Here is a 13,134-nt window from a genome sequence, read left to right as displayed (position 1 = left end):
CGGAGTGGAGCAGAGACCAGCCAAGGTCATTACTTCAAAACTGTTTCATCATGAAACGCCTACCTTGTATCCATGTTTGTCCTCTCTAGTTACTTGCCTTTCTTTGTTTGCTGAAATCCATTGTAACACCGGAGGTCAGGACGCAGACGGTGAGTTTAATCATATAAATCATGTAGCTGAACAAAACCAACACTGCCTGTTGACTGAGGATACTGAGGGCTATATGAAGGGAGAGTAATCAAGGTGATGATGAGGTCCAGGTGTGTGTAATGATGGTTGCCAGGACAGGGTGGTTAGTAGACCGACGACGTCAAAGCGCTGGAGCAGGTGTGACATCCATACTTTTTCAATAAACATTCATCAAATACAACCACCGACTTTTTGCTCATTTCAGTATCACGAAGATGGCAACTGTGTCAATTTAATCGCCGATGGGGGGCGCTAGAGAGCGTGCTATGGAGTAGACGTGCATTGCTAGAGCTCCGCTCAATTTTGAAACAAATTAATATTTATCTTAACCTCTCACAACCTATAACTTCAAACAAATATGACAAAGGGAAAAGGCAACAAAAAAGGGGGCGCTAAACAAGATAATTGGAATGAGATAGACAACGAACCAATTTCAACGTCGCCGACCCACGAGGAGCTAGCTGAAGAGGCTAGCTTCCAAGAGTTCCCCACAGATCCTACTCAAAGTGACATACTGGCTGCCATAAACGCACTAAGCAAGAAGGTAGACACAAGGTTGGCTGATATCTCAAAGAGTATTGGGACTTTGGCCGAAACTGTGAAGGCAACTAAGGGAAGGGTGCACGAGGTTGAGCAGACGACAATCGATCACGAGGCCAGGCTACAGGACATAGAGAAACAGTGCGCAACGTTCAAAAATGACAACAAAACCCTGAAGGCCCGACTGGAAATGCTCGAGTCGCATTCAAGACGCCAGAACATCCGAATATGTGGGATCCAGGAGGACACTGAGAAAGGGAAACCCACTGAATTTGTCTCGGAGCTGATACCGGCATTGCTGGGGAGTGAACACTTCAAAACGGCCATCCTGATCGACCACGCACACAGAGCACAGGCAACGAAGCCGGCCAAGGGCGGGCCACCAAGGCCATTCATTGTAAGGCTGCACTATCCCCACACCAGGGATCTTATCCTCAAGCTGGCTAGTCAAAAGTTCCCCCTTAACTACAACGGAGCCAGGGTGTCTTTCTACCCAGATCTTACCTTGGAGGTGAGGAACCAACGGAAAGAGTATGATGAGGTACGCAACAAATGCAGGGCGGCCAACATCCGATATGGATTCCTCTTCCCAGCCCGGTTTAAGGTGACAGTCGAGGATCAACACGTACGTTTGACAACGCAAAAGAGGCCGATCTGTTCTTGACAAGCAAGCTCCCCCGGCTGAGGATACAGAACGGCTGTGCCACCAGGCTAAATGGCCAAATACAGGCCAGGAATGTGTGTGAATTGAATTTCCGGCCTATGTCTTTTCGATCAGAAGATCAGAAATTGGGACTTATATGATAGGTGAGATGTTGTGGCTAATATAGCATTGTTTGGCATGTCATGTTTTAGCGCCACTCACCCCTAACATGAGAGTTAAGTTAAGTGTTATTTAATATTAGTTTATATGCGGAGCATCTATAGAAGACGAAGTTAGTTCAAGCTTTATGTCTAGACACCCTAACGTTTGTGTGTTAGCCAAGGAGTGCTTCGTTTGGGGAAGTCACTCAGTAAAGGGACGGGAGGGGGGTTGGGGTCTGTGTTTTATGTTCACGTTTATTAGTACAGGTGGCATGACAAGCTCCTTCAGCACGGCGGGACGTTTTTCTTCTGGGTTTTGTATGACAGCAGCAATTTGCTTTAAAATAAGAAATGCCACATAGTGACCGAGCACAGAGTAGACCAGGTGGAATAAAGATAGTCAGCTGGAACTGTAATGGATTAGGGCATGTCGTGAAACGAGCTAAGGTTTTTTCTCATCTTAAATCACTGGGTGCTGACATAGTGCTTCTTCAAGAAACTCATATTAAACGCACCGCGCAGGCCAAGCTACGAGTCGGCTGGATCGGTCAGATATACCAGTCTAACTTTGACGCAAAAGCGAGAGGGGTAGCAATCCTGATAAGGAAAAACATTCCTTTTGTTTACTCAACCTCGATTTCAGATCCTAATGGTCGGTATATTATTGTGGCTGGTACACTGAATTCAAAACCAATAACCTTGGTCCATTTATATGGACCCAACTTCGATGATCCATTATTTTTTCAAAGGGTATTTAAGGCCATACCAAATATCTCGGATACAAGTGTTATTGTTGGAGGTGACTTTAACTGTACGTTAGACCCTCTTTTAGATAAACAGCTATCAAGGTCACTTCAACAATCAAATGCCAGTGTCTGTCTAAATACATTGATGACAAACCTTAACATTGTCGATATTTGGAGACTGACGCACCCAACAGACAGGGATTATTCTTTCTTTTCATCAGTTCATAAATCATATTCCAGAATTGACAATTTTTTGTTGGACTCCAAACTAATTTCAGCAGCTGAGTCGGTTACCTATCACCCAATTCTAATTACGGACCACTCTCCTCTGTCCATGGTGCTGAAACTCGACAATATGTCGACAGGTCGGCGACCGTGGCGCTTAGACGCATACCTGTTGAAAGATGAGGCTTTTTGTCAGTATTTGAAGGAGCAGATTGCCTTTTTCCTCAGTACTAACGACACGGGGGATGTTGACGACTCCACCCTTTGGGAATCTCTAAAGGCTGTGATTAGAGGTTACATTATTTCTTATACATCAGAGAGGAAGAAACGTGCCAATACTAGGCTGAGAGAAATTGAAAGAGAGTTAGGGGAACAGGAGAACGTTTTTAGGACAAATTCCTCGTATACAGTCCTTGAGAAGATCACAAAGTTAAAGTATGAATACAATACCATCCTTTCGAAACGGGTGGGCTCTTTACTTGCTAGAACGCAACAAAGTTATTTTGAACTGGGGGACAAACCACATAAATTATTAGCAAGACAGCTAAGGCATGTACAAGCATCTAGAGCTATTCACAAAATAAAAGACAAGAAGGGTAAAATAGTAACAGATCCGCAGGACATTAATAAATGCTTTGCACAGTTTTACTCAGAGCTATACCAATCAAAATGCGATGCTACTGATCCACAAACTATGGAACGCTTTCTCGCTGATTGTGAACTTCCTAAACTAGACAGGGGGCAGCTGCCGCACTCGATGCAGGGATAACCTTAGATGAAATTAACACAGCGATAGCACAATTTCCAAACAGCAAGGCCCCTGGGCCCGATGGATATGTAATAGAATTCTATAAGAAGTACTGCGCTTAGTCTATCTCCACTTATGCTGCGAATGTTTCAACAATCCAAAGAAAATACCAAACTCCCGCAAACACTGTATGAGGCTACAATAGCCCTGATCTTGAAAAAGATAGAGATTCCATGGAGATGTCGTCGACGCCCGTGTCGTTTACTCCCCATAGAAAACAAGGTGTTGACAAAGATATTGGCAAACCGATTAAAAAAATATATTTCCGACATCATACACCCTGACCAGACAGGTTTTATCCCGGGCCGACATATATACTACAATTTGAGACGCCTTTTCAACGTAATGTATCATGATCATAAAGTTGAGTCAGTGGTAATAGCTCTTGATGCAGAGAAGGCGTTTGATCAGATTGAGTGGAAGTATATGATGTCGGTTCTGGAGCATTTCGGATTTGGAAAGGAATTTATTAATTGGATAAGAATTATTTATGCACACCCAATGGCGTCCGTGGTGACCAATCAGGAAATGTCGCAGTCATTCCGCCTGTTCAAGGGGTGCCCGACAGGGGTGCCCTATTTCGCCTGCTCTCTTCGCTATAGCCATGGAACCCCTTGCTACGCGCGATTCGGGCATGTGCCGATATAAGCTTCTGTTAAAATAAAAAGACACACAGCACAAAAATTTCCCTATATGCAGACGATGTTCTTTTGTTTTTGTCCAAGCCTAAAACTTCTATTCCACCATTACTTAACTTGATAGACACATTCGGCTCCTTCTCTGGCTACAAGATAAACTGGCAAAAAAGTGAGTTGATGCCAATATCACGGCCTGTGGATATGCAATTTCTGCAATCTACCCCGTTTAGAACAGTGAGGGACAAGTTCACAAGCCTTGGCATTGTAGTGACAAGAGACCTTGACCAGCTATTGAAAGTGAATTGGGACATGAAAATATATCAGCTTAAACAAAATATAGATTTCTGGAAAACTCTGCCTATTTCCTTGGTTGGTCGTATAAACGCTATTAAAATGGTTGTCCTACCCAGGTTTCTTTACCTCTTCCAATGTCTACCCAATTTCATACCACAAAGCTATTTTAAGAAACTGGATTCAATAGTAACTCCATTTTTATGGGATAACAAGGCAGCCAGAATTGCAAAGAAGCATTTATGCAAGTACAAGATAGAGGGGGGCTTTGGCCTTCCTCACTTCCAACTGTATTATTGGGCTGCTAATCTGAACATTGTGTCTTTCTGGAGGGAAAGTTTACCTGAGATGAGACGGAAGGATATGCCTTCATGGCTCTTGATTGAGCAGGCCTCCTGTCAACGTTCCTCACTCCCTGCACTTGTTAATAGCCCATCATATGTGAAAAAAGCCACTTATGACTCTAACCCAGTCATTGGTCATACTCTTAGGATCTGGAAACAGATTAGGGACTTTCTTAACATACCCACTGTTTACATAGACAGCCCGATTAGCCTGAATCATGCTTTCCACCCTGCATTGGATGATGTGGTGTTTTCACAGTGGAGGGAGAAGGGGCTCACAACAATTGGTAATCTATACATAGATGGTCAGTTAGCTTCATTTCAACAACTACAGGCAAAGTTCAACATGCCAACAACACATTTTTTCAGATACCTCCAAATCAGGAATTTCTTAAGGACACATATCCCACAGTATGGCATGAAGCCAAATAGTCCTACATTAGATAGCTTGATCCTTGTCAAACCCCATTCAAAAGGGTCGGTCTCTAGACTGTATGATGTGCTACAGGCCCACATAGAGGTATCCACAGACACCATTAAAAGGGCTTGGGAACAAGAACTTGGTTCAGAAATCTCAAATGAGGACTGGATAGAAGCTCTCAGGAATATAAACCACAGTTCAGTGAATGCCAGACACAACCTTGTACAGTTTAAGGTGATACACAGGTTACACTACTCAAAAAGTAAAACTGCATAAAATATTCCCGGACACCTCACCACTGTGTGAGAGGTGCAAGCAGGAGGAGGGGACGTTGACCCACTTATTCTGGACATGCCCTAAATTACATGCTTACTGGGCTCTCATGTTTGATTACTTATCTAAGGCCTTTGATAGAGTTCTAGCCCCAGACCCATTGATCGCTCTGTTTGGTACAGTTGATGGGAATAACCAGGAGGGGAAAGCTGTCTCTCTTTGTACTCTATTAGCCAAAAGGCTCATATTGCAATTTTGGAAATTGGAGACTGTACCTACCTTTGAAATGTGGTTACGGGATTTAGGGAATGTAATCCATATGGAAAAGATTCGATACAACACCTCCAATAGAAGTCCATTGTTTTACAAAATATGGCAGCCGATACTGGATAAATGGTCTAGTCCCGCTTCATAACTGGGCTGACGATCTGCTGCTACTCTGTGCTGTACTCCACTCAATATTTATTTTTGGCTGAACTACACTGCTTGTAATGACTATATGCTGTCTTCTTATACTGTCACGATTCAGACAGACGACCAGAGGACCACAATTGCGTCACACCAGAAAGTTTATTAAACTTAAGGGAAAAGGGAAGTAGGGAGTGAATGAAGGCTCCAGGGGTAACAGGGATCCCGTCCAATGCGCTGGGTCTGTGCCCCCCAGTGGCAGCGATGCGTCCTATGAAGCCGGTGGTGGGTGGTCCAGAAGTCCCTGGGGGGGAGACACAGACACAACAGGGCGGAATGAAACCAGGCAGCAGTACAGTTCAAGGGAAATCCAAAATACGTAGTAGCAAGGCAGAAGGCTGGTCAGAGTTACCGGGATTGAAGAGTAGTCAGGAGTCGTAATGGCAGAAGCAGGTCTGGATCTCCTGAGGCAGAAGAGTATCCAAAAAACAGGCAGGTCCGGGGTCACAAAACCAGGGTGAGCCAGAAGCGCGAGCAAACAGGTTCCGGGTGTGAGCTTTGCAGACGATCTGACACCGGAGAGCTGAAAGACAGGGCCTTAAATACTGGGAGAGGTTAGTGGGTAATGCAGCGCAGCTGGCAGAGTAATTAGAGCCGAGCAGAGCAGGGACAGGTGGAGCTAGTTAGGCTGAGTAGAGAGAGGGAGGTGAGCAGAGTGGAAGATAGTGGAAACAAATTAAGGTGGTAACCCGGTGGAGTGAGAGGGCTCATGACAGAACCCCCCCCAAGGGACGGCCCCAGAAGTCCCAAGAGCAACACCACGCCGGGCGGGAGGAGGGGAGCCGGAGGAGGGCTAGGAACTCCTCCGAACGGTCCGAGTGAACGTCCTCATCCTCGGAGGAAGCCGGAGGGCCGTGGTCGGGAGATGGGACAGGTCCCGAGACAGGATCAGGCACAGGACAGGAAGCCGAGCGGGCCGGACGGTTAGGGACCCCTCTGGGGCGGCCCCTACGGATTGCAGGTTGATCAGGATGCCGTTGGTGGAAAGCGGTGATGAGAGTCCTATCCACAATCCGACTAGCTGGCACCCAGGTCCTTTCCTCAGGTCCATAGCCCTCCCAGTCAATGAGGTACTGGAGACCCCTACCCCTCCGTCTGGACCGAAGCAGGCGGCGGACGGTGTAAACCAGACCACCATCGACGAGCCGTGGAGGAGGAGGACCAGGCGCAGCAGGGACCAGCGGACTCTCATGGATGGGCTTAATCTTAGACACATGGAAAGTGGGGTGCACCCTCAGGGAATTAGGCAGTTGGAGCCGGACAGCAGTTGGGCTAATCACTCTTATGATAGGGAATGGGCCAATGAACCGAGGTGCCAGCTTCTGCGACTCCACCCTGAGTGGCAGGTTCTTCGATGACAACCACACCCTTTGACCAACATGGTAGGTGGGAGCAGGAATTCTCCGACGGTTGGCCCCGGTAGTGTAGCTGGCAACGGACCTGAGGAGTGTGGCTCGGGCTTGTGACCAGGTGCGGCGACATCGACGGGCAAAAGCAAGTGCAGATGGGCAAGCAACCTCCTCCTCCTGGCTGGCAAATAGAGGAGGCTGGTATCCATAAACACATTGGAAAGGGGACATACCGATGGCAGAGCAGGTCAGAGAATTGTGTGCGTACTCCACCCATGTCAATTGCTGCGACCAGGAGTGGGGGTTGCGTGAAGTCATGCATCGCAGCGCCTTCTCGAGCTCCTGATTAGCCCGCTCTGACTGCCCATTGGATTGGGGATGGAATCCGAAGTCAGACTGACTGTGGCTCCCAGCAGGTGACAGAACTCCTTCCAAAAAGCGGAGGAGAATTGTGGACCACGGTCAGAAACAACATCCCTTGGCAGTCCGTGGATCCGGAAGACGTGTTCCAGGACCACCTGGGCGGTCTCCTTGGCGGTTGGGAGCTTGGGGAGGGGAATGAAGTGTGCCATCTTGCTGAAACGGTCAACGATGGTGAGAATGACGGTCATGCCACTTGAAGGGGGCAGCCCCGTGACAAAGTCAAGGGCGATGCGAGACCAGGGACGTCTGGGCACAGGCAGGGGCTGCAGCAATCCGGCTGGGGGCTGGCAGGACGACTTGTGTTGGTTGCAGATGGGGCAGGCTTGGACGTAAATCCCGTACATCCTTCCTCAGAGAGGGCCACCAGAACCTCTGGGCGAGCAGGTTGTAAGTGCGGGTGGAGCCAGGGTGACAAGCTAGGCGGGAGTCATGTCCCCACTGAATGACCTGGGACCTCAGGTCTTCGGGGACAAAAAGGCGGTCAGCTGGGCAAGTGCTGGGACCTGGCTGGTTACGGAGAGCCTCCAGCACCTGTTCCTCAACAGCCCAGGTCAGAGCTGCAACGATGCAGGGACTTGGCAGAATCGACACAGGGTCCTTGGAGGGGGTGTCATCCTTCTGGAATTGACGGGAGAGGGCGTCTGGCTTGGTGTTGCGTGATCCAGGCCGGTATGACAGAGTGAAATTAAACCTGGTGAAGAACAGGGCCCAGCGGGACTGCCTGGAGTTCAACCGTTTGGCCGTAGCGGATGTACTCCAAGTTCTTATGATCGGTCCAAACGAGAAATGGAATGGTGGACCCCTCCAGCCAGTGACGCCACTCCTCCAAGGCAAGCTTCACAGCCAGCAGCTCACGGTTCCCTATGTCGTAATTGCACTCAGAGGGGGACAACCGACGTGAGAAAAGGCACAGGGATGGAGCTTCCTATCCTCCGCAGCCCACTGAGAAATCACAGCCCCAACTCCCACATCCGAGGCGTCCACCTCCACAATGAATTGCCGGTCCACATCAGGCATCTGGAGGATGGGAGCGGAGGTGAACCTCACCTTGAGGGTACTGAAGGCTTTGTCGGCTGCTGGGGTCCAGGTGAAGGGTTGCTTGGTGCTGGTTAGAGCAGTGAGAGGGGCAGCAACGGTACTGTAAGTTCCGGATAAACTTCCTATAGAAGTTAGCAAACCCCAGAAACTGCTGCAGCTTCTTTCTGTTCTCCGGAACTGGCCATGAAGTGACTGCTGATACTTTGGCAGGATCCATTTGGATACTTCCTTCTGCCACTATGTACCCCAGGAAGGCCACTGTCTTGACGTGAAACTCACATTTCTCTGCCTTGGCGTGAGGGAATTCTCCAGAAGACGATGAAGGACTTGCTGGACATGGCGGGTGTGTTCAGACAGGTTTCTGGAGTAAATTAAGATGTCATCCAGGTAAACGAAGACAAACTTGTTTAACATGTCCCGCAGTACATCATTCACTAGAGCCTGGAACACAGCAGGAGCATTGGTGAGGCCAAAAGGCATAACCAGATACTCGTAGTGGCCTGTTGGTGTATTGAATGCGGTTTTCCATTCATCTCCCTCCCGGATCCGCACTAGGTGGTAAGCGTTTCTGAGATCCAACTTGGTAAAAACAGTGGCTCCCTGGAGCAACTCAAAAGCAGAGGTGAGCAGAGGCAGAGGGTAACGGTTCTTCACTGTGATGTCGTTGAGTCCCCTGTAGTCGATGCAGGGGCGAAGAGATCCGTCCTTCTTCCCCACAAAGAAGAAGCCAGCACCAGCAGGAGATGAAGATGAACGGATTAATCCTGCGGACAGAGAGCCATTGATGTAGTCCTCCATGGACTTTCTTTCAGGAGCAGACAACGATAAAGACGACCCCTTGGAGGAGCTGTTCCAGGGAGGAGGTCGATGGCACAGTCGTACGGTCGGTGAGGGGCAGAGATGTGGCTCTTGCTTTGTTAAACACCTCTGAGACCATGGTAGCATTCTGGGGACATTGGAGAGGTCAGGAGCGGAGTTAGTAGGTACTGGCCGAGGGGTAGGCGGCAGCAAGCAGGCAGGTTCGTGGCAGTCCCTCCCCACTCCCTGATCACCCCGGTCACCCAGTCGAGCTGAGGGTTGTGCCGGGCGGAGCCATGGGTAACCCAGGATGAGGGGTTGGCCTGGAGAGGGGGAGAGCAGGTGAGACTGGATAGTTTCTTGATGGTTTCCGGACAGACCCATCGAGACCGGGGCCGTGACATGAGGTGACCGATCCGAGTAAGTGTCCGTCCAGTGCCCGGGCAGGAATAGGAGGTGTCAAACGGAGGTTCTCCAGTCCCAGTTGGCGTGCCAGCTTGATGTCCATTATGTTGGCTTCGGGCGCCAGAATCCACCAGAGCAGCCAGGGTGTGAGTTGAGTCAGAGAGGCGGAGGTGAACTTGCAGCAGGGGTTTGCGGTCGGAGGACTGGATGGTCATTGAACTCAACCGGACTCCCCTACGCCCGGTGAGCTTCGGCCCTTTAAAGGGCAGGTTACCACACGATGTCCATCACCTCCACAATAGAGGCAGAGGTTTGAGGTGAAGCGGCGCTGGCGCTCTGCAGGAGTGAGGGAGGCTCGCCCAATCTCCATAGGCTCAGACTGATCAAGCTGACCTGGGTGAGTGGCAGTAGATGACAGGAGCCCAGTCGGATCTCTCCCAATGCCGGTAGTAGGTGGACCTTGGCGCCCCCTCTCACGACGACGGGTCTGTATCCTTCTGTCGATCCTGACAGTCAGTGCGATGGCTTCATCAAGAGTGGAAGGCAGTTCATGGGAGACCAACTCGTCCTTGATATAGTCTGAGCCAAACTATGGAAGAACGCGGTCCACCAACGATGGTGTGTTCCAAGAACTTCGTCTAGCCAGGGTTCGGAAGTCGATGGAATGGTCTGCGACTGTACGTCTGCCTTGTCGAATACTGAACAGTTCACGAGACGCCTGCGGTGGGGTGAATCCAGGTCAAACACCTTCAGCATCTCCTCAGCAAACAGGTCGAAGGTTGCACATGCGGGGGTTTGACGTTCGAACTCTGCTGTTCCCCAGAGTCGAGCTCGGCCCGTCAGGTGAGTGATGGCATACCCAACTTAGCCCCCTCCGGTGGCGAAGGTCCTTGGCTGCAAGGAGAACTGAAGTCGGCAGCTAGTCAGGAATGGCCGGACCTGGGTTGAATCGCCGTTGAACCGCTCGGGGTTTCCAATCTTGGGTTCCGGAGCAGCGGCTGCAATGACCGGGGCAGGTAACTCGGGGCTGGGCTGGTGGGCAGACTGGCTGGGGTAAGGTTGGTGAGGAGTTGAATGATCATGGCGAGTTGTTGTTGCTGCTGCTGGAACTGCTGCTCATGCTCATCGGTTTCCATGTCGGGAAAGTGTGCGCTGAGTCCATAATGGTCAGATCGTACTGTCACGATTCAGACAGACGACCAGAGGACCACAATTGCGTCACACCAGAAAGTTTATTAAACTTAAGGGAAAAGGGGAAGTAGGGAGTGAATGAAGGCTCCAGGGGTAACAGGGATCCCGGCCCAATGCGCTGGGTCTGTGCCCCCAGTGGCAGCGATGCGTCCTATGAAGCCGGGTGGTGGGTGGTCCAGAAGTCCTGGGGGGGAGACACAGACACAACAGGGCGGAATGAAACCAGGCAGCAGTACAGTTCAAGGGAAATCCAAAATACGTAGTAGCAAGGCAGAAGGCTGGTCAGAGTTACCGGGATTGAAGAGTAGTCAGGAGTCGTAATGGCAGAAGCAGGTCTGGATCTCCTGAGGCAGAAGAGTATCCAAAAACAGGCAGGTCCGGGGGTCACAAAACCAGGGTGAGCCAGAAGCGCGAGCAAACAGGTTCCGGGTGTGAGCTTTGCAGACGATCTGACACCGGAGAGCTGAAAGACAGGGCCTTAAATACTGGGAGAGGTTAGTGGGTAATGCAGCGCAGCTGGCAGAGTAATTAGAGCCGAGCAGAGCAGGGACAGGTGGAGCTAGTTAGGCTGAGTAGAGAGAGGGAGGTGAGCAGAGTGGAAGATAGTGGAAACAAATTAAGGTGGTAACCCGGTGGAGTGAGAGGGCTCATGACATTATACATGTACCACCTAATAGGATTTTGTTTTATTTTGTGTATGTGCGAGTTAACTTTTGTTTTGTCCTCTAAACTGGCCATCCCATCCAACAGTACAATGAATGTCATTGTTTGTATTGCTGTCTTTTTTTACTTTATTTTTATTGGAAAATAATAAACATATTATAAAAAAAAAAAAAAAAATTAATCGCCGATGAGGTTTGTAACTGAAACCTAGGTTATAAAATGATTTCTCTCTGTCTCGTTATTGCTCAGTATCTCTGGACAGAAAATGTGCCAAGTCAACAACGTTATATGCCAGATTTAGTGTTTAGTTTGAACCTGAAATGATCTGTGAAATGTTGTTGGTCGCTACACCTCTGTAGATTGTGTGATTTGATTGCAATGAGTGTTTGAGACCTAGGCCCACGTCATCGGAGATTCAATTGACACATGCGCTTGCACTACGTTGCCATCTTTGACAAACAGAAACAAGCAAAAGCGGTAGTGGAGTTCATCATGAACTTCCTTCACCATGGAGTGGATTTTAGTTTACTCGGGTAGAATTACTTAGCCAGCTAGAAGGATGAAGTAAGAAGCTAATGTTACCTCAACGGGAGCAAGAGAATAGGCTACTAACTTCTCATAATAACGTTGCTTTACAGGAGTAGGCTATTGAGACAGTGAGGTGGCACTCAGTGGTGTAGCTGAGGGAGAAGAGAGAGGAACCAAACAGAGAGTTACTACAGTGGTTCCCAAACTTTGGGTCAGAAGCAATCGGGTCTGGGTAGTGTAGGACCTTGAACATTGAGGGTCTGGGTAGTGTAGGACCTGAACATTGAGGGTATGGGTAGTGTAGGACCTGAACATTGAAGGTATGGGTAGAGTTGGACCTGAACATTGAGGGTCAGGGTAGAGTAGGACCTGAACATTGAGGGTATGGGTAGAGTAGGACCTGAACATTGAGGGTATGGGTAGAGTAGGACCTGAACATTGAGGGTCTGGGTAGTGTAGGACCTGAACATTGAGGGGGTATGCGTAGTGTAGGACCTGAACATTGAGGGTATGGGTGGTGTAGGACCTGAACATTGAGGGTATGGGTAGTGTAGGACCTGAACATTGAGGGTCTGGGTAGTGTAGGACCTGAACATTGAGGGTATGGGTAGAGTAGGACCTGAACATTGAGGGTATGGGTAGAGTAGGACCTGAACATTGAGGGTCTGGGTAGTGTAGGACCTGAACATTGAGGGCCTGGGTAGTGTAGGACCTGAACATTGAGGGCCTGGGTAGAGTAGGACCTGAACATTGAGGGTATGGGTAGAGTAGGACCTGAACATTGAGGGTATGGGTAGGTTCATTTTTGCTAGTTTTTTTCTCCAAATAGCATTGTATATAAATGCACTAAAGTCAAAAGTAGTGCACTGGAAGGGTTTCATTTGGGACACAGTATTGGAGTCTAAAGCAGGCCCCCTTGATAACCAGTCTATTATCACATCCATCTTCTACATTCAGGCTGCTGTAGTGACCTCTGACCTCATCTAGTCTAA

This window comes from Coregonus clupeaformis, unplaced genomic scaffold (genome assembly GCF_020615455.1).
Source record: "Coregonus clupeaformis isolate EN_2021a unplaced genomic scaffold, ASM2061545v1 scaf1935, whole genome shotgun sequence".
Taxonomy (NCBI): domain Eukaryota; kingdom Metazoa; phylum Chordata; class Actinopteri; order Salmoniformes; family Salmonidae; genus Coregonus; species Coregonus clupeaformis.
Note: the sequence above shows the minus strand (reverse complement) of the source record.